The 19,680-nt window shown below is 46.2% G+C and overlaps 1 protein-coding gene across 5 annotated transcripts in view; it reads right to left on the bottom strand.

Annotated features, from left to right (window-relative positions):
- LOC310913317 (calcium-activated potassium channel subunit beta-2) overlaps window positions 1-19,680 on the bottom strand; it is a 142,310-nt gene that overhangs the window by 44,304 nt on the left and 78,326 nt on the right. Inside the window, exon 1 of one of the 5 annotated variants that reach the window (XM_083868646.1) lies at window positions 3,395-3,430. The exons of the other annotated variants lie outside the window; for them this stretch is intronic. The gene's annotated coding sequence lies outside the window, so the exon portion shown is untranslated. Of the gene's footprint in view, window positions 1-3,394; window positions 3,431-19,680 lie in introns of those variants that run through there. 5 annotated transcript variants of the gene reach the window in all.

Raw genomic sequence — 19,680 nt, 5'->3', positions numbered from 1 at the left:
AGTAAGGAGCAGGTATATGCCTGTGTTGTGCTAAGTGGAGCCAACTTGATCTGGATGCAGCCCAGCAAGGAATATCAATGTGCTGATGCTCCCACATCTGCATCAGAAAGTGAAGATCTTCAGTTCTGTACTGGGGAAATGTTATATAAATGACATTTAGGTAATTTTCTGCCTAATTTCTGGTGAAACACTTTGTGAAGTTATACTGCCTCATACTTTTTGTTAACAACCAAATATTCCACCTGGCAGTGTTTGCTTGGACACACAGAAGTAAGTCTCTGCCCAAACAGGAGCCAGAGGCAGCTTTGCCATGAGTTCAACTGGCACTAAAGCTGTTCCTGTAAAAGTGCATTTCCACAGTTGCACTGCAATACCTCTGCTCTGGGCCTCCAGTTAAATGCATGTTAAAGTCTAGGATCAATCTGCCTGGCAGTAAGTTAATGGTCCATGGTGTAGCTACTGCTGTGATGCCTCTTTTCCATTAAGAGAGAGGCAGTGTTGCTCTAAGTGGCTTGTATGTCCAGAATAATGGTGCTTGTGGCTTGCACCTGTGTAGGGGAGGATGTTTGTTGCATTTAAACTAGATGATAGGAGCCAAAAGGATTTCTCAGCCCAAGAGGCACTACAGAGCTGCAGAGCTCCAAAGGGACACTCTTGTGGCAGTGGGAACCTCTGGCACGTCCCCTCAGGCATTATACCAGGAAGCTCATGAAGACCCCTTTACTGACTGGGCTTTGCTGTCTCTGCCTGCCCTTCACCTGCAGGGTGCTCAAGCATCAGGACTTCTGTGTTTGCAGCCTCTGAACAAGTGTGAAAAAAACCAGGAGACTTCCTTGCTATCCCTGCCCTCTGTTGGCACAACATCCTGCATCTGGCTCAGGGCACACTGACCTACCAAGTGATCCTGAAGTGTAAAGGGAAGAGATGTTGGTGCACTCTGGATACATGCACTGTTCCAAGTTGCCTCTGGCATTTTGGATAGTAGCCTGAAAGGCACTGGACCTGGAAAGTTCTGTGCTTGGTGTTGGGATCTCCCAGCAGTCTGCACCTGGCAGGCAAAGCAGCACCCCAGAGAAGGGGTGCTCCTTTAAAAGCAAAAGTAGAAAGGGAAACAAGAAACAATTACCAGTTTTGAAGGTGAGGCCTTTTGCTTTCCTTTCCCATGGCTGTGCTCCTTGTCTCTTTTGGGCCCCATGTTGTAAATCCTATTCTCTCATTTGAGGAGTGCTGGCTGCAGGCTCCCCCCAGAGCCCCTTGATGCAATGTGAGTCATTCAGAGAAGGTTGTCAGGAATGGTCCTGCACCACCCTGCTGTGTCAGCACAGAGCTTTGCCTTACAGGGCATGGGAGGTGCTGGGCTGGTCCTGAGTCCTGCTCCTAAACCCGGCTGACTCAACCCACTGCAGCCTTGGGGCTCCTGGGGTGGTGGCTGAGGTCAGGCAACACTAGGACACCACTGGGACATGCTGGGGACACAGGGAAAATACCTTATGGCATCCATCCACCCACTTTTTTTGGGTGGTGAGGACCCAGTGACTGAGGCTGGTGCAGGGCATCCCTGTGAGGCAAACCTCACCTGCCCTGCAAAGGGGCTGCTGGAGAATAAGAAGATTTCCAGTGGGGCAATGAAGGCCTCCTAGGGAAGGGCAGGATTTCCTCCAGTGGGACTGAGTAGATTATGACAGAGAGCTAATCTGTATGGCTGTTTCATAAGTTTCCCCAGTGCCTGGACTCCGTGCTCAGCAACAGACACTCTGTGTGCCGAGAATAACTGATTGCCCAGAAGCACCATGGAGGAATGTGTGGAGGTCTGGAGCAAGCTCTGCCAGTTTCTTTGTATTTTAGTGTTATCTAACAAAATCTCTCCTCATTCCCACACCAGGTTAGTAGGAGGGACCAAATGTGCTGTCAAGCACCACTGCTTGGTGGAAACCACCCTTCCTTCACCTGGCAGTTTACACATTCCTCATGAATCCCCACCTTATTCCCCACAAACAGGCAAATGTTTATGGTGACAAACCTAACTCCAAAGCCACTGTTCAGACCACTGTCAATCTCCTACTCATTTACTGCAGTCAAAACTCACAAGCAAAGGCAGAATGCAGATACTGCTCCAGCCCAGGGATCACACCACAAGGGGATTTGCTATTGCTGGTCCCTGTGCTCAGACCAACTGCACTGTGCAGCAAAAATCACAAGCAAGAAACATCCAAGGCTTTCCAGATCATGTTATTACAAAGTGCAAGTGAAGATTTAAGTTCCCATATGGACACTTGTTCTATTCAGCTTCAAGTCTTTACCCAAATTGTTTAAATGCTCACTGCCTTAGGTTTTCTGTTCATAAATCCCTAACCTGCCTGTTTGCTATTTTTGGATTCAAATCACTGTGTATAATACAACTCCTGTTCCAGCAGATTCTGCTGCTTGTACACATTTGGACAAACTCTGAATGCCTTCTGAGGAATATGGATATTCCCATTCAGCCCAGGGCTGGAGTAATGGCACTGCTGTGGTGTAGCATGATGCTTGGAAGCTGAGGGAGACTGTGGAAGTTTGTGCTCAGTGAGTGGGAAGTTTGTGTGCAGTTACAGCTTCCTCAGTACTTTTCTTTTTTAAATGCAAACATATAAATGACTTTAAGTCCACCGTAAAATAAATAAAGATCATAAATATGAAATCAAATAAGACCTAAGCTCCCAATAAGTGCATTAAAGCTGGCAGTCTGTTTTTGTTACTTCTACACCTTTCGTTTGCCTGACTCAGCTGGGGAACACTGCCAATGAATGCTGTATGAACTCCTGTGTGTGAAGTTGGAGTGGAATGGACAGTGAGTTCCCCCCTGGCTCTGAGCCACAGCCTGGAATTTCCTGACAGCTTTTCTTTGTGGTTCTGAGAGCAGCTTACTGTCAGGGAGTGTTTCTTGTGTCCCTTCCCTACTCCATATGCTGTTTTCAGTCTCTATTGCAGCATTCTGGAGTATTTTGCTTTCCAAACGAGGTCCACAGGGTACACTAATAAGTTGAAACATCACAATATGCATCAGTTAGACATTACTGTAAACCTCTAGCTCCAGCCCACAAATGCTACCAGCAGCGAATGCATTCCTCAGATGAGCCAGTGTAATTTATAACTCAAAGCAGCACTTGAAACTGTTTGACTAATAAAATGTCCTTCACTCGGCTCCTCGGTTAAAGCCTGGCTGGTGCCAGCCTCTTGTCAGATGTAATTGCTCCAGGAAATCCTTTTCCAGTGTGCACGTAGCAGTAGAACCCGAATGTGCTCTAAGACATCTTTACTCTCCACTCCCCAGTACTTCCCTGAGTTCTCCCACCATCCCCATCCCAAATGCTTTGTCCCATCCAGCAGCTCTCCCCCCCAAAAGGATCAGGTTTACCTGAGCAGCAGAGGAGCAGCAGTGCCTAAAATGGAGATTTCAATGGGATGTGACAGGGAGATTTTCCCTCTCATCTACGAACTTCTGTAGTTGCCACCTTTGGGAAAAACAGCCTATCTACCAGCAGAAGGCTTCCAAATATCTTGTCTCTCAATGTGTCCAAGTATTTCTTGCTGCTTTCACAGTTCCCAGGAAGTTTTAATTACTTTTGGTTTTTAAATAGAGGCAAAGCACCAGAATTCAGCATCTACACAGAAACAAGCTGTCAGAAGGAAGTGGGTGTGAAGACCCTCTGAATAAACTCAACCCAAAAATAAGCCGAGCTTTCTCTCTCTCCAAACTTTATTTCGCGAAGCTCCTCGTTCTCCCCACATTTATAAAAACTCTCCTTGAAGCCTGCTCTGCCCGCACATCCCTGGCTGCCGTGGCTCCTCTGGGGTGCGATGGCCATTTCCACCAGGGCGGGATGCTCCGTGAGGAGTGGGCGCCTTCTCTGTCATTTGGCAAAGCTCATCCCCCTCACCTGCTCCTTGGGACAAAGCTGCAGGAGTCAGGAGGACAAGGAGAGCAGGGCTGGGGCAGTCCTGGCTCTGTGCTCAGCCCGTGGGCAGCACTCTCTGCTCCCCGGGCTGTCAGGGCTGTGCGGGAGCGCCCGTGCGGCTCTTCCTCCAGCGCTCGCTCGTCCCTGCGCGCCCTTGCCCGTGCTGCTGTGAAATCAGGGGCTCCCCAGCCTTTCCCTCAGTCACCTCCATCGGACCACTCTGTCCTTGGGTGGTATTTGCTTTTCTGAGTCGAGGACGTGCTGGAGAGACGCTCCCGGCTGGTCCCCGGCTGCTCAGTGATTCCCCACGCTGCGCTCCCGCTGTTTGCTTCTCTGGCAAAAGGAAAAGCAGCTTTTGCCGGGGAGGTCCACAGTTAGTTGTGGCAGGATGTTTTTTCCCCCTCTTCAAAATGTAAGGTCTCGCAAATTAAGAAGCTCCAGCCTGTCTAGGTCTTATACCAGTCAGTCTCTGATTCATCAGAGAATCTCCTTGGTAACTAGCAGTTCCTCTCTGATGATTTGCTACTAAAAAGCTCTCCCAATTTAAAGATAAAACACGGTGGAAGCAGAAAGAGGAGCCACACTATACAGATACCTTATACAGAGACATATGCCTTGTGTGCACGCAGCTATACTGGATATTTTCTGACGTGTGTGGGAAGCAGCCTCTCTGTGAGACAGCACAGTATTACCCTGTGGATGGCAAATGTGCCCCAATTGCCTCATCTCTGCTGGAAATCCTTTTTGCCGCTCCAGGGTCAGTAACCCCATCTGTGGGGTAAATAATTCCCCAGGAGAAGATGAGGTTGGCATTTAATGAGGAGTTCAGCAGTTCATGCTTTAATAAGCCAGATTTCTGGCCTTGCGTGGGACTGATTGCCAAGTACAAAGATTCAGAGCCGGGGTGACTTTCTGCAGGAGGTGTGCTCAGTGTGTTTGATGCTGCCTGGTTGCCCCCTGGCTCTGGTAATGAGCCCCTGCTGCCTGACCCCCTCCTCACACACAGCAAACTGCTGCCTGTGCTCTGCTGCTTGCTCGAGCTCCAGGGAAGGTGCTCACTGAAGATTTGTTATTTTCCTAGGAATCAGTATTGCTGGAAAAGTTGATCCAAGGTGAGGCTAAGAACGATCTGTGTTTGAAATAGTGAGTAATTGTGCTCAGAAAGTCGTTGTAAATGAAGGATGCCAGAGGCCAGGAAGTCTGAGTTGCCTGGGGTTCCTCAGGGATAAGGGAATGGTTTTGGGCTGGAAGTGACTGTTCATGTTGTGCATGTCTGGTTCACCTGCAGCCAGAAAGCTCCAGCTCCCTGTGCATGCTGTGCCTGTCCCAGCAGGACTGTCCTGCTCTGTATGGGGCTTCCAGTGACACTGAGCCACTGGTGCAGTGAAGGGCAGATCAAATTCTAAATGAGTGGAACCGAGCTGCTTCCAATTCTTTTCACCAGATAAATCAGGAATTAATTTCACTCCTAGGCTTCTCTTGCAAAACCCTTCCAGCAGCCCTTGGCAGAAGTGAACAGAGGGAGAATGAAGAGCAAGGCAGGCTCACAAGGCAGACACTGGGCAACCCACATCCTCCTCTCTATTTCCTCACTTGCCTTATGTTCCATGGCACTAATTCCTCTGAATCATTGCAACAAACAGCAACAAAGCACCAGATCCGTGAGATGCTGTTCCATTCCTGCAAGAGGGTTTTGAGCTCACTGTGAAAGCTTGCCCAGCCCTGGGAAGCACCAGCAGCTGCAGGAAGGCTCTTCCAGGCAGCTCTGGCAGTAGAGAGATTATACTCCATGGATGTCAACAATTTGGGACAAAATCTGTTCTCCCATAAGGTGCTGTGGCACCTCTAATATCTGAGCAGGAGAAATCCAGCATCATATGCCTCATCCAACCCTGATTATATTCAGACCTGTGGTCTCAGGTTCTTTAATTTTAAGAGGAAAAAGCTTGGGTGTAAATGTGGTGCCCACACCAGCAATGCCAAAAAGTGCTCAGACCTACACTTATCAAGGAATATGGGTGACAATAAACTGGTGCTGATAAATGAGGGCTGATATATTCAAATTCATTTTTGATGCAATTGAACATGTCAGGAACATGACCTCATTCTGATTAAGGGACAAGTTTTTAGATAATCAAAATTCTGATAAGCAAGGCCTGACTTCCACCTCAGTCAGGAAGAAAAGGGGAGATTGGTGCTCATCCTTCCCCTTCCTGCTCTCCTGCTGCCACTGTGGGTGCTGAGGCTTGGCATGGGCAGGTGAGACCCTGCTGTGTGGGGTCAGGTGCTGCTGTTTCAGGCTTGAAGGGAAATTACAAGGGGAAACCTCTCCTCTACCTCTCTCCTGCCTTTATGTTTCCTTCCTGATGTTTGAAAGCCTTTGCTGCCCTCAGATCAGTGAGCCTGTGCCTCTTGGTGGAAGGGAAGCAGATGGAGCCCCTGATGGGAGGGATGTCTGCAGGCATGTCCTGGCTGGCTTCATCTCCAGGATCCCTTCATGGAGGGAAGGCTGGAGAGAGGTCAGCTCCAGCAGCACTGTCACCCAGTGCCATTCTGTCACCAGAAGCCACCAGGCTGGGAAAAGCAGGATCACTTTTGTTTTGCCTAGGGGCAGCAGGACCTCATCTCCCCTGGGTGCATCGGAGCAGAGCCTGGGTGCCATGCCCCTCCACACAATCTTCTGGAGCAGGAGATGCTCCCTCAAAGTCTGTCCTGACCTATGGAGACAGTGAGCAGACCTGAGGATGGACTGTTTACCTTTGCTGAAACTCTGGAGCAGCCAGATCTCAATTTTTCTGTTGTGTGTGTTAATCACAGTGTTGTTAGTTGGACCATGTCATGGAGAGAAGTGGAAAAGCATCAAAACCTGCTTGTTCCTCACCCCTCAGCTGGTGCCTGCATCCTTCCATTGGTTCCCCTGCAGATGCCTGCAGACAGCATCTCCTCAGCTGGGCTGTTGCCCACCCTGCGTGGGTTTGGTTACAAATCTGTATTTATAAATATAAATGCAGAGCTCATGTGCAGTGTTTTGCTCTTCCTATCTCCTTTGCCATGTGTGGCTATTTTGGGAAGTGGAACAAAGGTGTCTGCAGCTATTTATAGCAGGGGAAGGTGCACAATGCCTTCAGCCTGGGTGGGCACGAGGCTGCCTGGCTGAGGGTGATGTGAGGTCCCTCCCATCAGAGATAGTGGTGGGTTTTTTCTGCTTTTCTGTCTTTCTTCCCTTTTATTTCAATTGTTGGTCTAATGCTGAATAAGAGATGAACTTAAAGGACTGCTAATGGCAGTTAAAAAAAAAAAAGAACATGTGAGAAGCCTTGGCAAGTATTTTTTATGAATTGAATCTCTTGAGATGAAAGCTTCATTACTGTGAAACAATGAACCTGCTACTTTTAGTAGTACAAATGGGTTTCATTTGTATTAGGAAGATACAAGCTTATTATTTTTAGTTTCTGCCTGTAGTACCAGGAATGTTTAATGTGATAATCAATGTAATTGAGGAACTGAAAGTACAGAAAATCCAGCACTCAAAGCAATAATGACTGCAACAGCAACATGGCCAAAAGGTCTGGGACATGGGACAGGAGTGGTTAAAACAGACTCCTGTCCCAAGGGTGGATGATGCCTTGTCATGCTGGGATGGGTGGGAGGACAGTGCAGCCCTTGCACCCTGCCCAGTTCTGGTGGGATGTGCCCAGTCCTGAGCACCCAGCAGGAAGCTCAGAGCTGTGGCTGCATTTGGGATGGCTCTTCTGGAAGGACACAAGAAGAAGGAGTTTTTGCTTTTGTCCCCCAAACCCAAGGATGTGGGAGAGCAAAATTCCCCTCCTGGGATCTGGGGTGTCAGGACATTTGGGAGGAAGCCTGACTGCAGAATTGGGCACCTATGTTCGAGCAGGTCTTTACTGAGTATTTGCAAAGCTGGATAGGATCACAATTTAGACAGTTAGGCTTATGTTTCCTTCTTTTTTTTTTCTCCCCAGAAATAGCAAAAGGCACACATTTGACACCGAAAACCTACTGTCAAATTCCCAGCTCCTCTTCCTAAGTACAGGGTTGCTAAAGATTTTCAATTAAATGCTTCAGAGCCCTCAACACAGAGAAAACACAGCATTTCATCTCCAGGCCATTGCTCATAAACTGTGGTGTTATTTTGTGAAACTTTCACTCCAGAAGCACAACAGCAGGCACTCACCACACAACTTCAGCCTTTTCTATGAAAAGCATAAGCAGCAAACTCATGGGAGGACCTAACAGCAATAAGTTGGTCACCTATAGCCCAGCACCACAGAGATCCTACTGCAGCTTTGGGGAGCTGTTGGTTGCCATGTACCAAATCCAGCCTTTCCTCCACCTTCAGGAATTTCCCTTCTCATTTCATTCCCTCCTTGATGCAGGTGTAGGGTTGCGCTTTTTTTTGTGATTTAGTGTCTGTTAATCCATAAAAGAGGTGGAGGGGAGGAAGGCAGCTTCTTGTCTCTGTCCTGGCACCTGCCCCTGGGGCAAGGAGGTTGTGTGGGGCAGCTGTGGGCTGCTGGACATCAGCCTGGGTGGTGATGGGTGAGGAGGAATGCAGAGAACCCAGGGCAGATCAAATATATTTTAGATGCAGCCTCTGAAGAGCAAGTCTGAAAGAAACAGCAGCTTGCAAAGGTGCAGCCAGGCTTGTTTTCAGCCTTCTCCATTTCAATTTGTTTCGCTTTGAGGAGGGAAATTTGCTATGTTAGAAAAGTTGCCTTGTTCTAGTGGTCTCAAATAAATCATGGCTGTAGAAATCTAAAAGGGTTTGATGCCCTCTGGAAATGCTGCTGGAGCTCTTTTCCCATGCCAGAAGAGGTTCCCAGCTGGCAGCATTGGAGCTGGTGCCCAGCCTTGCCCCATTGTGCAGGGCTTCCTCCCTCTGCCAGACTCGAACAGATAACCACAGATAAACCAGGTTTGTCCATTAAATAAACTCACTTTAGCCCTAGCCATGAGTTAGATTTAACCTAGTGCAATCAGAGTGAGGGAAATGACTGATGGAACAGCTGAAAGTGCAGCCGTGGTGATGCATGGGCTGTGCTGTTCATGCTCATAATGCAATTGCTTACATTACAAAGCAATTATCAGAGTTTAAAATTCCAATAGCATTTAGAAAGGCATATATGCCTGGGGGTTTTCCATTTGCAGAGATGTTTCTTTTATTGTACCTACTTGCCTAGTAAACTTCACCATTTTAAACACATTCAAAGTGTTTTAGAAATCTATTGTGATCTTTGTTGAAAAACAAAGGCAATGCTGCCAGGTCCACACAGAACACTTGCTTCGTTGCAAGTGTGTCCTAAGGCCCAGTTTAGTTTTTGTGAGGTTTAATGAGGTAAAACCCCCTGTACAGCTTTCCCTGCTCCCTTTGGTAAGTTTTGGCAGCACATCCTTCAGCTGGGGCAGCACGCTCCAGTGCTCTCTCTATCACTGCAATGCCATCAGCTTTTCCCTGTCTGTCCAGCTCCTCCAGGAGCAGCAGTCACTCTTGCAGTAAATTTTCTCCTGGAATAGCACATTATTCTTGTGGCCTGCTCCTGGTGCTCTGCAGACAGGCTGAGGGGATGGGAAGGGCAAAGCTTCTCCATCAGCTGCTGAGGATGAAGTTTCTGGCTGATAACTCGAGGTGGTGTTGGCACCAGGGCTCTGGGCAGCTCCAGCCCAGCCCAGGAGGGCCGGGACTGAACTGGGACCTACTGGAGGAGGTAATTCAGACAGTCATTGTCACTCAGCAAGGGACACTCTACAAGGAGGAAGATATTCAGACCTGACAATTCTACACCTCCCAGTGGTGCTACAGTTCCCTCAAACAGCATCAACAGACTAATTGTTTATCACATGCAAAATGCATGTGAAATTGTGTGAGTAATTTCCATAGTAACCATAACCATCACCTTCCCATGTAGGGGTTGGAGTCAGGATGTTGTAAACTTGAGAGAACCACATGTACCTGTCCCCTTGTGTAAAGCACATCCTCTTCTGGCAGCCAGCCTTTTGTTTTTTGGGCTTCCACTGCTTGCCTTATGAGCATTTGTAAAGCCTTGATTGCTCATCAGTACCCTTGCACTAGACATATGCTTCTGTAATTTCTTTAAGGTTATGTGGAATTCTATTTACAATCCTTTTCATAAAAAAATAACACAAACCACTTGCTGCTAAATCTGGCTGTCAGCAAGCAAATGCCAGGAACCAAAATGACTATTATTATTACTGTTATTTGCACCATTCCAAAATCCATTAATTTGCTTGTTGCAGTGTTAGGTAATGAACACTTCTGCAGCAAGGTCACACCTCCATTTTACATCAAATAACTATCTTTACTCATGTTTGATATATGAAGCATATTTCTTGCTTAAGGCATAATGTTTTATTAACATTCTTTTCCTTTGTTCTTTCTTACAGATTGTCTATTATGACTCTAAATATTGCCTGCATGACACCTCTTTTTAAATTCAATGCATAATTACATAAAACAGAAATTCATTTGATGCTACATTAATAAATCTCTCATAATTTTCTTTGAACAGGGGGACACGCTGCTATTATTTACCAGAAAACATGGATTTAGTTAAGCTTCATGGAATTTTGCAGTCACTGACACACACAGATTGGATATGGGCAGAGGAATGATGGAAATAATGTGAAGGAAAACTGTTCAGTTCAAGCCAAAAGGACTGATGGAAATAGTAAAAAACAGTAGAGGTATGAAAGCAAGAAGTACTGAAATAAGTATCTGGCATGGGAACTTGTAGGAAAGGTTCACTGCAGCTGCAGCTGTGCCTGGCTGAATGTCAGCCTGGGTTAATTTGCAAGGTGACAGATGTCTTGGGAACGGGCAAATGCTGAAGAACAGAGCTGGTGTCCCTGGGCCAGGTCTGCCCCTGGAGCTGAGCTGCTCTCGGGTGTCCTTGGAGCATCAGTGACTGACTGCAGCTGTGGTTTGGTGCTCATCTTTAAGGATGATTGTGCAATCCTACACCTTCCCAAAAAAACCTTCACCCCCCTCTCCTGGCAGCACAAACAAAGTTTTGACTGACTGACCCCATCCTACTTGATCTGCTTCACCCACTTCAGCTGGTCTTGGCTCACCTCTGACTCTTTGAGCCCAATTTTCCCCTGACTGGCTGTGATTACCCCTTACTGGGTTTCTCAGTGCTGTCAGCCACTGTGTCTGGGGGCTTCTGGTTACCCCAGCTTCTCCTCCAGCAGGACTGCTCCTAAATACCTCCAAGGTGACCTTGAGTTGTAATTTCACTGTCCCCTCGCTGTTGCTGAAGGAGTCTTGAGGGTGTTCACAACCATTATAGAATCCACTGTTCAAGGACAGAGTAGAAAAGAAGTCCTCTCACCCCCTAAACTTTGAATTTGCAGGAGGGAAGAGCTGCTCTTACTGTTTTGTAGATAGAAAACCTGCTGGTTGGCAGATATGAAGTGCTTGGCTCAAGCTCACACTGAGTATCTTTGAAGTCACTTGATAAACACTTTGTTCTCAGCAAAGGATGTGCCCTGGGCTGTGATCTTATCCTGTAACAAAAGCTGAGATATGTTCCTCCTCGTTTATTCTAGTCTGGTGGTATAAGTTGCTCACAGTTAATACTAAGTGGAAGACCATTAATTGCGCCTTCTGATATATGTTTTTAATTTCTTTATTCATAATGAGCTCATTGCTGCAGCAGCAGGAGTGAAATATGTGATACTACTGGAATTTCTTTGCAATTCAGCATTAATTAATGTCCACTCCTCGCACAATGTTAATAATAACGTGCCTAATGTTTCAGAGGCTGTTGTGGAAAATTCTTCTCTGGCTGGCAGGAGCTGAGATTTGCATTTTAGCCTTTTGTTAAAAAATGCCTCTGAAGGGCTTTGAAGTATTAGAGTGAGGTTGGATGTAGCACCCATGTCCAACCCAGCACCATGTAATTGGAATTCCAGTCTATCTGCTCCCCTTGTCTCTTCACATTTACCAGCTGGTGCAGGGAAGGACACCTCATTTCCACAGAGGCCATGATGAACTTTTTGTTAGGAGAGCAGGTCTGTCAGCCCCTATTCCTGCTGTTCCAGCAGAGTTCTGGTTAAATGCACTGTGGCACTTGCTACCTCTGACATCATTCGTGTCCCCTTGCGTGGGATGGGCTCCTGGGTCTGTGTGGTGATTTTCCTCACCTGTCTGTTGCAGTAACAGCATGCTGCAGGTTTTGCTGGTCTTTGTCCCTCTGGAGGATTAGACATGTCATTTAGCAAGACTGGCCATCCAGGGATAAAAATACGCCACTAAATTAAGTTGCTGTTTGCCTATACTGTGAGATTTGTGTTAATACCATCACAAGGTTACACCCCTTTCTTCACAGGTTAAAAAGGATGGATTTCCTGGCCTGAAATGTTGATTTTTCAGCATACCTTGTTGTTGTTTCATGCTTGTTCACCTCCTCAGCCCTGTCCAGGGGAAAGGAGGGGCTGGGTGTTGACCCTGTGGCTTTTGATAGAGATGAGGAAACAGTCAGACTGATGGTTAATGGCTTACAAACATAGTGTATCCCTCTGCATTTATTGATATCCCCAGTTCAACAGCAGGACTTGGTAGATTTTAGGCCCTCAGCACCACAGTGAATGTCTCTGCTGTCAGGATTAAAGGAGTAACTTGCTGTCAGAAGTCAAAGGCTGCTGCATTTCCTATTCCTGACCCTTTAAAACATGATGTGACCTTTTGAGTATACAGAGAGCTGAGAAATTCATAAATGCACACAGATTTAAACAAGAGATGCTGCTTCCTTTTCTGAGAGGCCTGTCAGGCTGTGTGGGAGTGGGGTGATGTTGCATGGCAAACTTGGGAGTTTCTGTGTGACCTTGCTGCTAAAAGCTTCATCTTGTGGCACCAGAGCATAACACTGAAATTGTGCATGGACTCTAAATTTTTGCTGGTTTTAGGCTGCTGAATAAGCAGATGTGGAAACTTCTGCTTCACCCTGGATGCTTGGAATGGCATTCCCAAAAGCTCTTGCCATGGTCCAGGCTGGAAACACCCTTGTCTAAGGGCAGCCTGAGGATGAAACAGTTGAGGGGTGTTTTAGAGGGGTGTCACCTTGTCCCCATGGTCATTTCTGACACCTTGCCTTGTGCACCATGTGTGTCTGAGCTTGAGCAGCAGCTTTGCTAACTGGGACAGATGCAGCTGGGAAGTCCTGCACCCCAACAAGAGTCACTCCTTTGCTGCTTCTTTTCCAGCCCTGCTTTGCTGCAGGTTGGAGCTCACCCAGTGCTTGTTCAAGGCAGCAATCCCAACCCAGACCCTGGACAGGCTGCGGGTTGGGAATGGGGAGACACTCTGAGGTCTCCATGCACAGGGGATGTACCAGGGGATGTGTTTGGCTGCTTTGCCCCACAAGGGCAGCTGGGGAAAACTGCTCCTTTTGTGCCTCTGCACTGTCACATTGGAAAGAAAGTGGGAGGTGACAACTATTGCAGTTCCCCATCCTTGCTCAGGATCTTGGCAGAGAAATGGCACTCATTGTCACAGCCAAGGCTGCCACCTCCTGACCCAACAGCTTTGGTGGGAAAGATCAGAGGGAGGGATGTTGGATCCTGCTCCATCCTGCTTCACTGAGTTACCATTAGGAAAGTTCCTTGCTTTTAGTTTTGAGTCTAATTCGGAATATGTGTAGATTTTGAAAAATAAAAAGAGAAGAACACTAATTACTGCACCCTGAGGGTAATGGCCTCAGTGTCCCCACATTGCATCTGACTTTAGGATTGAGTGGGGGGCTAAATACAAATTCAGACGGTAGCACAGGCTCTTCAGTAATTTACCATTCCACTTACAAATGTGCTTTGCAAAAAAAATAACTACTTTAAACCTTTCTCTTTGCTACACCCACTGACAAATATAGCTCTCCATTGGTATAATGCTGTCTTTCCAAAGCTCCCCTTCACATCTGTCTGTGCTGAATTCATACACACAAGTTTTTATGAAGAAATGAATTGCTAAAATTCCTACTGAATGTGGTTATCAGAGAGGCTCTTCTAATAAAGATAATATACATCAGCAGAGCTGGCAGGTTTTTATTGGGGCAGTTCTTCATTGAGTCCAGAGTAGATGCTGTGTGATAAATCTTGTTAGTGCTGTCACTCTTGGTCCTAATGGTGTGAATAGTCATTTAGCTTGCAAAACAGCAGAGCCATTCAGTGGCTTGTAGTTTTTGGCATCATGCTCAAGTGTTCTCCAGCCTTTCCGGTCTTTTGCCAGTCTCTCTGACTAATTCACCAACTCTTTTATAAGGCATGTGTCCCTCCTGCAATGTATCTTTTAATCTCTGATGTTCAGACTCTTATGATGCATGCTGCCTGCTCCCACTGCAGATACCTGGCTCCATGACCATGGATCCAGGTAACACTTTGACCTTAGAACACCTGTGAGGTTTATTTTATATCCTTCCCTTTCAAAACCTTTTGAGCTGGATTCCACTCTGACTTTCACAGTTATAGCTCTGGAGTGAAATGGAGACCACGAGATAAACCAAATTCTGTGGGGTTTTTGTGCAGAGTACAACTGGTTCATTCATTATAGGGGATGTACTTGTTGAGCCACTCCCAACCAGTTGGGGATTTTGTGAGCATCAAGGTCTGTCTCATGGAGACACCCACAGCCTGAGGCTGTGAGTCCACAGCTTCAATGTTAGCTTGCTGTCATGATGACAATGACCTTGTTTCCCTGGCTGGGTTGAAGCTGTCACTGTGTAAGGCAGGGTGCACACCCTGCAAACAGGGACAAGCAGGAATTTGGAAACAGCCTGTACCTGGGGCTAGTGCCAGTGCTCCTTCGTGGACTACTGGATCTTAGTCCCACTGTGCCAGCTGCACTCTGGCAAGTGGTGAAAGGGTATTTTTTGTATTTCTTCTTTTAAAGTATCTATCTAAAGTATCTATTGCTGATCTTCTACCACAAACTCTGGTGTTTGCAGCAGAGACAGTTTCTTACTGAGTTGTTCCGCATCAGTGGAGATCTCAGCAAAAAATCCAAAAAAATAGAATAAATGCTAGAGAGTTTAGTGAGACCTGCACCAGCTTTGTCTAATGCTAACCTTGCAAGGAGTCCTTGGATGATGTGAGCTGGCTGTAATTGCTAACAGAGAAAATAAAGTTGCAGCAGTTTATACCAGCTGAGCACCTGGTCATTATATCTCATGTTGTAAAAGCCACGGTGGAAGCACAGGTTAAAATGGCTATTCATCTTTGATCCCTTAGCAATGTGAGAGTCTGCAGTAATCTCTAAGATTAGGGTAATAGAGAGTTCAAATTTTATACACAGCCTGCTAAACTGTGTTTACAAATCTTTCAGTTCAAGGAGGGAAGTGCTGCACGTGCAGTGTGGAGTGGATCTCTCCTCCTCCCTGCTTCTGCTGGGCTTTTAAATGTGTGTATTTGGTGTGCTGAAGGTCTGATTTGGCAGTGCTTGGGTGCTCTGAGCTGAAGGTTGGCACTGCTGGCCCCAGCACCTGGTATTTCCAAGGGAAAAAATGTAGCTGAGGAGAGGGTACCAGATATTCATGGAATTACCCATTCTTTGGGAACAGCCATGGAGCCAGGCTGCATTTGAGAGACAATGTAAAACCAAGTTACAGGAATATACTGTCATGCAGGACTGGAGTCAGTGGCTTTGCTGTTGCTCATGTTTCCAGGTGACTTTAATTACACTCCTATGCAGGAGAGGGTGTAAAACACGATGGCACAAACAAACAAAACCATCCAGCTAGCAGGAGGCACAGTTGCAGGTTTTTAGTTTCTAATCCAGCATATGCTCCAGCCACTGTTTCTATGTTCCCTGTGCATTAATATATGTCTTATAAAAAGGTAATTATTGAGAAGGTTTTCAACTGCCAAAACAGAAAGTTACTGAGACCAGGAACCAGCTAATTTTTGGCTGTCTTGGGCCAAGCCTGAGGCTGCTCCCCAGGCTTCAGTGGAGTGATAGTGGGTTTGCCCTGGGAGAAAAAAAGTTTGACCATCAAGAGAAAATATAATTCAGACTGCAAAGCAGAATAGAGTGAATTTTTGTAGCTTGTTTGCTGAAATCTTGTTCTTTGAAAGTGTGCTCTGGTCTTGTGTAGGAGATAGGAAAAGAATGGATTTGGTAAAGGTTGGGGTGCTTCAGTGATGAATTGAAAATTTTCTTCCCTCTCAGCTTGCAGTAGCAATTCTATGTATCTGTTCATAGGTTTCTCAGAAAACTATTTTTATCCTTCCACCAATATTTGATACTCTATGTATCCTGCAGACTGCAGAAAATGTTTACCCTGCCTTGTTTGCCCTTCTCCCAACAATGCACATGCACAAAGGAGAGTTTTGAAGTGTTTGTGCCTTTTGATTGACAATAAAAATCTTTTGCTATGAATTCTGGCAAAAAAGTTCATGGTCTTCAGAATGCTTTACAGTTAATTCTCATTTCATTTGCATGACTAAACAGTGGTTCTGCATCACTTCATCACAATAGATTTGCAGAGCTTCGAAAGTGTTTCATTGCTGGAGAAAAATCCAGCAGTAAATCCAGCTTCCATGTATGGTTAAATTGCTCTAAGCTAAAAGCCACAACAGGAACAATTCTTTTTCACAGAATCACAGAATGCTTTGGGTTGGAAAGGACCTTAAAGACGATCTTGTTCCAACTGCTGCCATGGGCAGGGACACATTCCACAAGCCAACCTGGTCTAGGACACTTCCAGGGATGGGGCAGCCACAGCTTCTCTGGGCACCCTGTGCCAGGCCCTCATCACCCTCAGGGTCAAGAATTTCTTCCCAATATCCATTATAAACCTATTTTCTCTAACATCATTCCCCACTGTTCCATGTCTCCATTCCCTTGCCCAAACTCCAACTCTCTTGGAGCCCCTTTAGCTATTGGAAGGAGCTCTAAGGTCTCTCCAGAGCTCTCTCCAGAGCCTTCCCTTCTCCAGGCTGAGCAACCCCAATTCTCTCAACTTGTCCCCACGGCAGAGATGCTCCAGCCCTCTGAGTATCCCTCTGGCTTCCTCTGGACTCCCTCCAACAGGTCCTTGTCCTTGTGTTGAGGACCCTAGAGCTGGATGCAGCACAGCAGGTGTGGTCTCATGAGGGCAAAGTAGAGGGTGCAGAATCATAGCCAGGTTATGTGGAACTTCTTGTCAATCAACTTCCCCAAGCCCTTCTCCTCAAGGCTGCAAGTGACTTTTATCCCTTCAAATGCAGCCTCAGGTAAGGGGAGCCTGAGGCTTCAAGCCCCAGAAGAATTTGGGTGTGGATGGTGGAAACAATGAAAGATGTCTTTGTGTGAGAATCAATCCAAGTTACTGTCAGCACCATGATGTGAAACGCTGGTGATTCACTGCTGGAACTTCCTGCCACATCAAATGTATTGCCATGAATTATTTAGCAAGCCTAATTGAACGTGATTTTGCTATTGGAGATAAGTAGCCACTAAGCTTAGTCTGAAAAATCAATTTGCATACGTCACAGAACTGATCTCCCTTAGAGCTGGCTTGGGATCATCCTTAGTGCTGCTTCTTCATGCTGCAGTTTTGTGCTCTTCTTTTGGTGTTATTTTGGTCTGGGATGTCCAACAGCCCACGGCTCTCTGGGATTTTACATGCAACAGGATGTGAATCTCCCTGAATTTTCAGAGTGACACACATCTCAAACATTTCCCTGTCCTTTCTGGAGGATTTATAATGTTTTGGGGCACTATGGCAGTTCGCTGAGTGGTGCAGAAGGGCTGGGGTTTGCCCAGAGCAGCTGGCAGGACTCACAGTGGATATGCCATGGAATTTCTGAGCAAGTGAAAGCAAGCCAGGAGGTAACACAGCTGGAAATATCTCTGCAAGGGGAGCTAGGAAACACTGTAAAGGGGTTGTGTAGGCTAAGAAACCTAGATTTGGTCTATTGAGGTCAAAGTCATCTACTGGGGATTAGGTAGGATCAAGTAATTAATGAAAAGGATAATTCATACCAGTTTTCTAATCCCTGCAGATAGTGTAGATGACACACTTCTGCTGCTGACCCTTCTAGATATGTTTTCATTGTAAAGACGTGCAGAGAGGGAAAGAACGGGCAACAGGCTGCAGAAGTTGTCACTAAATCTTTCCAAGTGGAATTTTTTCAGTGGAATTATTTTGCTTCAATGTTGCTCAGATTTTTCACAAAGATGGCCTAAGTTTGAGTGATGTTTTTGGTTGCAGAATTTTTTGGTTCAGAACTTCCAAAACTGTTTCTCTCTCCATTTTAAAGCTCACAAGGTACTGTTTCAATAATTTCAATTAAACTGTTGGACTCTGCTTTGAAATAATTTTCTAGTTTTAAAATGCCCCTTAGCTAGAAAAAAAAAAAAGAAAAAACCAAAAAAACCCGTAAAAAACCAGCAATATTTTAAAATATTTAAAGCAGACTTGAAATGAAATGTGGATTTTATTAATTACATGGAAAACATCCTTTTTGGATCAACTGCAACTAAATTTTTCCTCTCTGACCTACTTTGTCCATCAGAGTGGAAACTCCATTATCTGTCCATTTCTACACGGGATATTGGATGCTCAGCAAATGGAAATGCTGATCTCCAGAAATGGGTGCTGCCTCTTTCAGAGTCCACCCTGGACCCAGAGATGGGAGAGAGAGCACAGCTGGGCTGGCCACAGGAGGAGTTTGCTCCAGGGAATCCCTGCTGGGTGCTGCTGCAAGATGGGATGTTTCAGCACACAGCTGCATTGCCTTCCCTGCCAAGGAAGTGGAGCCTGAGTCCTGTGGTGCTTGCAATTTCAGCATGGCACTCTAAGGTCATTCCCCACAACGTTCTCACTTTTAGTGCTGAAACCTGATCCTTCAAATTACTGGGCTGAAGGGTCTGGAGATGTTTAGCAGTGTGGGAGAGAGCTTTTCTGGGTGCACATTGCAGGGGTCCTCTCTGCCCCTGTCCTGGTACCCTGGTGCAAGGCTGTCCTCCAGCAGAGGACAGGATGGAGAGGGAACAGGGAAGGCTGCTCTGGGTTTTTCTGGAGCAGGTGCCCAAGCAGTCAGAATTAACAAAAGAAGAATTGGACAAGGTGGGAGAAGAAAGTGTAATAGCCCCCAATCCCTGTTTTTCATAGGACCATGGCTGATTAGGATCGTCCTGGAGAGCTAACGGGGGGTTGGAGCTCCAGGAAATCAATCCACAGGCATTTGTGCATTGATCTGTTTGGAAACATTAACCTGAGGAATTTCTCCATCTACACTTGTTTTCATTTGGATGCATGTTCACAGGGATTGATTTTCTTAAGATCTGAGCATTGAATCAGATGTTTTTCTGGATGCACTGGTTCAACCTCAGCTTTTGTAAGGAGGCAACAACTGGGATTTCACCTAATTTGGCTTTGTTTTTGAGATTCACAGTAAGTAGTAGGTTTGTGACTGCATTTTCCTCAGCAGCCCTTGAAAGGGCACAGGGCTCTTTCATCTTTAAGGCTGAATTGTATTTTACTCAAATGCTATGGGAAGTCCAGTTGTGTGACAGGGTCATGTGGAATGACACAAGGATGGATTCCTACCCCAACAAAACACAGTGACCTCTTGGCAGGCAAAGGAGACAATAAAGTGTCATCTTTCCTTAGGAAAAGTAGTGTGTACATAAGTTGTGCATATAAATGTATATGTGTGTTCATGTATTTTCTCATTTCTCTGGCCACAGAAGAATGAGAGTGAAGCCTTAGATAAAGTGAAAGCCAGGTGG

The sequence above is a fragment of the Zosterops lateralis genome (assembly GCF_965231275.1).
Source record: "Zosterops lateralis genome assembly, chromosome: 10".
NCBI lineage: Eukaryota > Metazoa > Chordata > Aves > Passeriformes > Zosteropidae > Zosterops > Zosterops lateralis.
This window is presented reverse-complemented; position numbering and strand designations above follow the sequence as displayed.